Source organism: Syzygium oleosum, unplaced genomic scaffold (genome assembly GCF_021117445.2).
Source record: "Syzygium oleosum isolate NSW1041296 unplaced genomic scaffold, Sole_v2.1 Sole_v2.47, whole genome shotgun sequence".
Lineage (NCBI taxonomy): Eukaryota > Viridiplantae > Streptophyta > Magnoliopsida > Myrtales > Myrtaceae > Syzygium > Syzygium oleosum.
Window position 1 is genome coordinate 566,583 of NW_026607531.1, and position 8,396 is coordinate 574,978.

The window sequence follows — 8,396 nt, forward strand, 5'->3', positions numbered from 1 at the left end:
CCTCCACACAACGGAAGATGACATCTATCTTGTCAACCCACTTGAATACAGAAGTTTAGTTGGAGGGCTTCAGTATCTCACCATAACTCGCCCAGACCTTGCTTGTGCCACTAATCTTTTATGTCAGAAAATGCAGCGACCAACCATTGCTGATTTTCATAAACTGAAGCGAGTTCTTCGATATGTTAAAAGCACTGTGCATCTGGGAATCTTTCTCCACTCTCAAAGTTCTATGACCTTGTATGGCTTCTCCGATGCTGATTGGGCTGGCTGTCTTGATACCCGACGTTCCACCACTGGTTTTTGCACATATCTTGGTTCCAATCTCATCTCCTGGTTTGCTAAGAAACAACCGACTGTCTCTCGTTCATCTACTGAAGCAGAGTATCGAGCTCTTGCATCTGCTACTGCTGATCTTACATGGATTAGTTTTGTCCTACGTGATATTGGCATCTCTCTTCACTCTCCTACAACTCTGTTTTGTGATAACCAATCTGCCATCTCACTTACTACCAATCCTGTCTTACATTCTCGAACTAAACATATTGAAATTGACTTTTATTTCGTCAGAGAAAAGGTTTCCTTGGGATCTTTACGAGTTCAGTATGTTCCTAGTCATCGCCAACTTGCTGACATTTTCACTAAGGCATTGTCACGTCTTGATCATTCCACTCTCAGAACCAAACTGGGCTTGGGGTTCAAACCTGCACCCAGTTTGCAGGGGAATGTTGAGACTACAGAAAAGGAACAAGCAGTGGAAAGCTGAAGCTCAAGTAAGAAGTGGAAAGCTGAAGATCAAGTCTTCTATAAGTATCAACAATGTTCTGCATAACTGATTTCTATTCTTAGAACTAAGGAAAAACAGAGTAGTTGACATTCTGTTTGTTCAGTTCTGTTAGTTCAGTTGTACAGATTTGTTTCTTCTTTTAGTTTAGTTAGATTTGTTTCTTCTGTTAGTTTAGTTGTTCAGTTTTATTTTCTGGTATATGAGCTGTAAACTTGAGCGTTATTTGTAGCTGTATGAACTATATAAACAGCAAGATACACAAGAGAGATATCATGCTCTCAGATGAAGTTCTGTATGGAGATTCTCTGCATAATCTGATGAATAGATGTTCACGTATCTTCAACTATAGATTTCCTTCTCCTTTCTTCCATTTCTCAAGTTTTTCACAGATGTAATCATAATGTTGCGTGTTTACGGGACATATTTATCCTACAGTGCATACCTTATTGTGCACATTTGTGTTTTCTGATTCCATTGCTTCGTCTTGTTGTTGAATGGTTTTGAAGTTGTATTTCTTCTTTTCCAGGAACTTCCACAAAATTTAACGAAAAAAATCTCATTCCCAAATCCATCAGCTTTTGTCTTGAGTTTGACTAAGCCGAAAGGTACTACTACCGGGAGTCATATAACTCAAAGTCGTGTTTCTGTAGAATCTGTCATCCCTCTCAAAATGTACTTTGTATGCCAGTCATGGAAGGTGTTTTTTACCCGGTTTCCCAATCATGCCTATCAAATCATTGTTCCCATGTCCTTGTTCAACAATATTTCTGGATGAAGCATTTGAAAATTGTCTACTTTTTTTATCTACAGATAACAGACGACTACCCTGGAAGATCTCTGCGTGAATATCAAGGTCTGCATTTTGGTTACTTTTTTTCCTTTGGTTATCAACTATCTCTTATATGATACCATCAATATATCTTGGAACAATCTGGCTACGAGTAGGGGCAGCATTCTGGGTAGAGAGGAGGTGTGAGAGTGAATCCAAATTAATCTGACAGAGCAGTGACCCCTCGAGTGATCTGACAGTAGTATATTCTCAAATGATCTCCTTTGAGCTTTGCTTATTTAGAAATTCTGTATCTATCATCTAAGAAATGAGGAATCTCGATTCACTCATATAAATGCAGAAATCTCTATCATTGGGTGTAGAATAAATGCTTTTTTGAGATAAGAAATTGCTTTGTCGCTGTGTTTTGCTTCTCTCCTGTCTGACAATAATTTTAATTGCCCTGGAGTGTGGCCTTCTGTTATTTCTTGTCATTCTAAGAAATATAGTTTAACTTTGAAAATCAATGCTCAAGTGGGGGTTTATGAATCTTAGGGGATCAGAAGGAAACTCCATTCGTTCTTCTGGAATTACAGACTTTGGAACGCTTGAGCAGTCTCTTGGATTCCGCATAGAAGATGCAGTTGCCCTCAGCAGAAGTATGCGCCTGTGCATGTGTTTTATTATCCTCTGCTTCAATAAGTGCTTCTACAGATAGTCTAATACACAAGTTTACTTGAATGTCAAGAAGTTGATAATTTTACCAAATGGATGATGTGCAACAGCCATACAAATATCTCTCTTTACTTTCTGCTGCATTGCGCTCATGAACAATGAATCGAACTCTTGCTTTTCGGCGGGCCTGCAGCACGTGATTGCATGTTCCCCACCATTTAGGTTAACTGCTGGTGGCTGATTTGCTGTTCAATTCGTTTTGGTTCTGTATTTTTGTCCACATATTGCTTCCCAAGGCCATGGTCCTCTGAGGTGTCATTTGTCATTCGTCGGAGCTGAGGCTCTGCTACTATTGTTAGCACTTTAAAACCTTATCTGCCAAGTTGTGCTCGAGTTTGCGCTAATTAGTACGAATTGACTAATTACAGGGTCTCATACTTTCAATTTGGCAGTTTGTTCCTGCGGACATTCTTTGTAGCCTGTCTTGAGAGTCAAATCATTGTTTTGTCTTAAATACCGATGATAGCACCTTGTTGTTAATTTGCAAATGAATAATAAGCTGCTAACACATGTAATTTTCGGGTTTATCGTCCCTCCGTGTTACTTGAGCTACATTTTTTATTGGGTGATTTTGCCACCTGCAGATCCTGTCTTCAATCAGATGAAATCAAGTGCCCAGGCTCTTGGGGCTGATGTCCAATTTGGCTCTTTGAATAAGGTCAACTTCTCACTCCTGTTCATGCATTTTCTGCTATAGTTAATGAGAAGTAACTTATTTGTGTCTCTTCCTCTCTTTTCTTATAAATTGTGGGGTTCAGTCCCTTTCATCCTCAGACAGAAATCTTTCTGCGAATATTGTGGGGTCTCAGACACTATCCATGCATAGAGATTCACAATCAAACCTAGTGTCAATACCTGGTGCTCATCGTGAGAACTGGGGGGATTCCACGATGGCAGATTCCAGTCCAAGGACAGATACCTCAACAGACGACACAGGTGACAAGAATCAGAGGGTGACGTCTCCTACACCATCTCTATGTTTTTTTAGCTTACATCACTCCATTTGCCAATTTCTTTTCAGAATGTTGCGGTATGTACTATTTTGATTTGACAAGTAACTGACATCTGGAGTTAATGGCACAAAAGAACAGACAAACTTATGGCTTCTTTCGGCGATATGGTGTGGTGCATGATTTTTTATTACTGTTTTTAAGTCTTGTGTACTCAATCATGCGGTTCGAAGGGGGTCAATTGGCTGTTGCAGCAGCTTCTGATTCCAGTGACAGATCAAAAGAAAAAGCCACAGATCAAAAGGTGCAAATTTTATTGTCTGTCTCAATGTCATCTCAGATGGGGATTATGATTGCATGATTTACCATCAAATTCTGCAGACTTTACGCAGGCTTGTTCAAAACCGTGAAGCCGCCAGAAAAAGTAGATTAAGGAAAAAGTTAGTTCTCATACTTAGTTTTTTTGCCATTAGCGGAAAAGCTGAATTCTCATCCAGCTTCTTCAATCATTTTGTACTTAAAGTGTTTAGCAGCTTGGGTAATAGTTAGATCTATGTTTTCCCATTTCTATTTTCATCTGATTTGCAGGCATATGTCCAACAACTAGAGAGTAGCAGGCTGAAACTCACCTAACTAGAGCAAGAACTGCAGCGAGCCCGTCAGCAGGTTCAATTTTGTATTGCTCTGTTTGACTTACATAGGTAATGTCTCCCTTTTGTGTTTGAATAAACTTATTTGTCTATATACGTAGGGCATTTTCATTTCAAGTAGTGGAGACCAATTCCACTCAATGAGCGGAAATGGTACTTCAACATTTTCTCATTCTCTCTTCTCACTATGAATTTTGTTTTCTTCAGTTGAAATTGTAATGTGCTAGAAAACTATATGGTGGTGGTGTTTTTATCATTGTGAAATGTGAAAGTAGCGTGGAGGGGTTGCCAATCTTGTAGTGATGTACATAAATTTTCCAGAGCATAGGAAGTTGTAGACTTGAGAGTAGCAACATTCTGCTGGCAATGGAACTAAGCAGCGAAAATTGGACGCACAATTTACCCATCCCGGCACAGGCTTTTGCCTTTTTTATCCTCTTTGCAAAAGCCAATAAAGGGGCTGAGACATTTTTATTCATGATGTCTCAGTTGTGCTTTGATGACTGATCAACATCTTGAATGCTCAATGTTTGCTGATTCTGACCCCCCGAGGAACAAAATTAAAGCAACCATATTGTTTTCCTATTCCTTGCCATCTAAAGGTGCAGGTTCATTCACCAATTTTTCACAGAACTTCCCTGTATCGCCTGATATTAGATGTTTTTTGCAGGATCCGTGTGGTAGAATCTTAAGTAGTTTTCATGTGCTTAATAAGTAATTTGTTGGTCTTTAATTTCCTGGAATGATGATTCTTGGGATGCAATTCCCCAAGTTGCATTCATCAGTAAAAGATCAGAGTTTTTTATTCCATCTATCCTCAGGTGCCCTGGCCTTTGATGTTGAATACGCACGTTGGCTAGAAGAGCACGACAAGCTAGTTAATGAGCTGAGAAATGTGGTCAATTCTCATGCTGGAGACACTGAGCTACAGACAATTGTTGACAATGTTGCCACACACTTTGATGAAATGTTTAAGCTGAAGGGCACTGCAGCAAAAGCTGATGTTTTCCGCATTTTGTCTGGAATGTGGAAAACTCCAGCAGAGCGATGCTTTATGTGGATTGGTGGGTTTCGCTCATCTGAAGTCCTTAAGGTACATAACATACTCCTTAAACTCATTTCTCATTTTCACTCTTATCCAGGAGAAGTAGATATAATCATGGTGTGGCCTTTTTAAATTGAGGGAACTTTTGACTGTTCGTAAACTGCATACGGTTAGAACTTCATAGAGAATATGCGCTGGTGCAGATGTGCCATTAGTGACAGAATTGGCTGTTTCTCTTGTGCCTTGAGTTCGTCCCTTCGGATATTCTGAAATTTTTTCAATGGAAGCTTGCTTCAATACAAACTGTGGATTTTCCGTTGCCAAGTCCATCTTGTTAACCGATTCGCCGTTTTGCAGCTTCTTGTGAATCAATTGGAGCCTTTGACCGAGCAACAGTTTGGTGGGTATTGGCAACTTACAGCAGTCATCCCAACAGGCTGAAGATGCTGTGTCACAAGGGATGGAGGCGTTGCAACAATCTCTTGCGGAGACATTAGCCAGCAGCTCACCTGCGATGGCAGGACCTTCCAGGAATGTGGCAAAATATATGGGTCAAATGGCCATGGCTATGGGCAAACTTGGAACTCTCGAGGGTTTCCTTCGTCAGGTAATAGTACTTCTAGTCTTCCTTCATTGCTCACTTCAGCAGGTCATCTTTTTGTTGGGGGAGGCATTGGGTATTTACCTAAACTCCCCTTTTCTTCAGGAATTGCTCAATGTACAGACTAACAGGTTGGTTTGTGCCAGTTATGGGACAGTCTTTCAAAATGATACAAATCTATCTCTGTCTATTACAGCTCTTGGTACAAGGCTTCATTACAATTTAGCTTGCGGTGTCTATATCTTCTTCGAAATTAATTGAATGCATTCTTATGGTATCTAGTGATTGGCAAAATGGTGTACATCTAACTGAAAAATGGACAATGAGTTGTACGAGCGATCAAGGAATTGCCTAGCTAATAAATGCAGATATTCCCACTATGAGTCAGTACGATGGAGCAATTCCTTGCATGTTTTCAAATGACTTGTGTCTACTAAGAAAATGTCCAAACGTTAGCTGTTTCATGGAGGTGATATGTGTTAGCATTTGTTACTGCATTATTGTTCTACCTGTTTGCCTTTGTAGTAGAGACCTACTCCTGGATTTGACCCTTCCCGGGAGATGTTGATACCCATTTATTCGCTCATCTTTGTTTAACTTCCAGGCGGACAATTTGCGCCAACAAACTCTGCAGCAAATGCACCAAGTTCTGACAACGAGGCAATCCGTGCGTGCTCTTCTTGTAATAAACGACTACTTTTCCCGTCTTCGACCACTCAGCTCTCTCTGGCTTGCCCGGCCTCGTGAGTGATACTACCATTGACGGCAAGGTCGTATAGTACTAACCTGTTGAAATCCACTGCTGCCCCTACTATGCGTCCTGACGGGAGACAATTGCAGATTGCCTTTACTCGGCGAAGGTCAAAGACTGTTGAATGTCCAAACTGCAGTGCAACGACGATTAGCTATTGTAATTATAGACTCATGCTGTCATAACACTGTAGCGATTTCAGTGTTTGTGCTGTTGTAACATTATAGCGATGGCATGTTTAGTTCTTGTAGAAGTCCTAATGTATTCTGATTAATATGAATTAACTTGGGGGAATAGAAGTGGGAGTTGTTTATGTCATAATGATACTGTTGAAAGATATCAGCAAGTTATAAACCGATGTCTGTGGTGTGCTGGGGTTAGAATAATTTCTCAGGCTGATTAATTAATCTGCTGCTTAATGAGTTCCTGATGCAGTCTGAACTGAAGTGAAATCTCTGTGTACTGACTTCTTCTCTTTCTCGTGGTTTTGTGTGTTCACATCTTCCTCGTTCATGGTGACTTGATGAGAGAGCTCATATCAAGTAGACGTTTGAGTTCAAAGTGCATGAAGTACCTCATTAATCCATGAACAAATAAGATGTCGAGTTGTATACCAAATGAAAAATACTCCGTTTGAGCCATGGACTGGCAATTCATATTGTGTCGGGACAAAACAGAAGTATAATACGAATATGACTAATCCGGACATAACGCATTCAATAATTTAACATGAACTCAGTGGTTTAACACGTTTCTAAAGTTGGTTTCATTTCTCATTATAACTAGAGCGTATTATTAAGTTAATTTTCATATTATCCTTAATTACCTAATTGTATATCTAAATACGTTTTTATCTTCACCCTCTGTTCCTTTTTCAAGATAGGTGTTAATCTTTTATAAACTTAAAAGGAATTGAAAAAAATTACTAAACACATTAAGATAGATTAACAACGTCACATCGTATCATAATAATGACGCCTTAGTGCGCTAACCTAACACTAAGGTGTAAATTTGCCTTCAAATGGATAAAAATGGGTCAATTTGAGCCTGCGTCGCAATTTTTACCGTGTACAAAACTCATCGGTTTGTAAAAAAAGGGGTCAATAGCTTAACACTAAATCGGTTTGTACGAAACTCAAATATCATGTCGTGTCGTTTTGTAGGGTATAAGTGGATGCAGTACGAGAGCGTTTAAATGGAACAGCCCGGGCCTTTCTTTCGTGACTCAAGACAGCCTTTACTCGATCATAGTTCTCGTTCGGCTCTTGGGGAGTGCGAAGAAACCGCAGAGCGAGCAGCAAGGAGATGGCATTTACATCCGATCTTCGGCCAGGTAAATGAGCCCGAGAACGAGAAGAGAACACCCTTCTCCTGCCTATTCATCAATGGCCGTTTTGGCGGGTATCTGTTTTTCTTGTATCCAAGAAGAAGTTTGTAAGACTGTCGGTGCAAGATGCTCATCAATCCACAAAAAGAGAAAGACCCACTTGTTTTAATCAGACTAGAATCGCAGATTTTCCTTCAAAATGGATGCAGAATTTTGTTTCGAGTCTTGACACAGCTTACGCGGAAAGAATGTGTGAGGAGGGCAGCGGGCAAATGTGGTTTTTAACTTTCCCAGCTATGAGCTTTCCTGAGCAACCGAAGAGGATGGCGACCCGAAATTTCCGTAATGCGAAAAGTTTCCTATTCGTGTGGCCTGTTCTTGATGATGTTTGTAGTCTTTCCGTGTAATCTAGGCTCGGGCGAAAGCGGTGAGGATTGGTGATCCATCTGTTTGATGAAATGCCTGTGAGAGTTATGCGTCCATCTTCTTTTTCTTTTCTTTTTAGCGCACAACTTTTTTAGCATGGGGTTCTGTAGTCATTTGCTGGGGCTGGTATGGACTTGGGAGAACCATACTCAAAAGCTTGTTGTTGAGGCGGGAAAGATCGATACCGTGTTAATTTTGTATGGATGTCCCTTCCAAAAATTACAATTTGGATTATAGGATCAGCCATGCTCCCATAGTACTGGAACCAGTCTGGGCTGGCAGTGAGTAGCCTTAACTTGTCCCAAGGTGCCACTCTGCAATACTGGTGTCACTAACTGCAATATGTGATTGCAAT

The 8,396-nt window shown here is 40.3% G+C and overlaps 1 pseudogene; it reads left to right on the top strand.

The window, feature by feature from the left end:
• Positions 1–1,181: 1,181 nt before the first annotated feature.
• LOC115662789 (transcription factor TGA2.3-like) lies at positions 1,182–6,646 on the top strand (annotated as a pseudogene).
• The last annotated feature ends 1,750 nt before the right edge of the window (positions 6,647–8,396 follow it).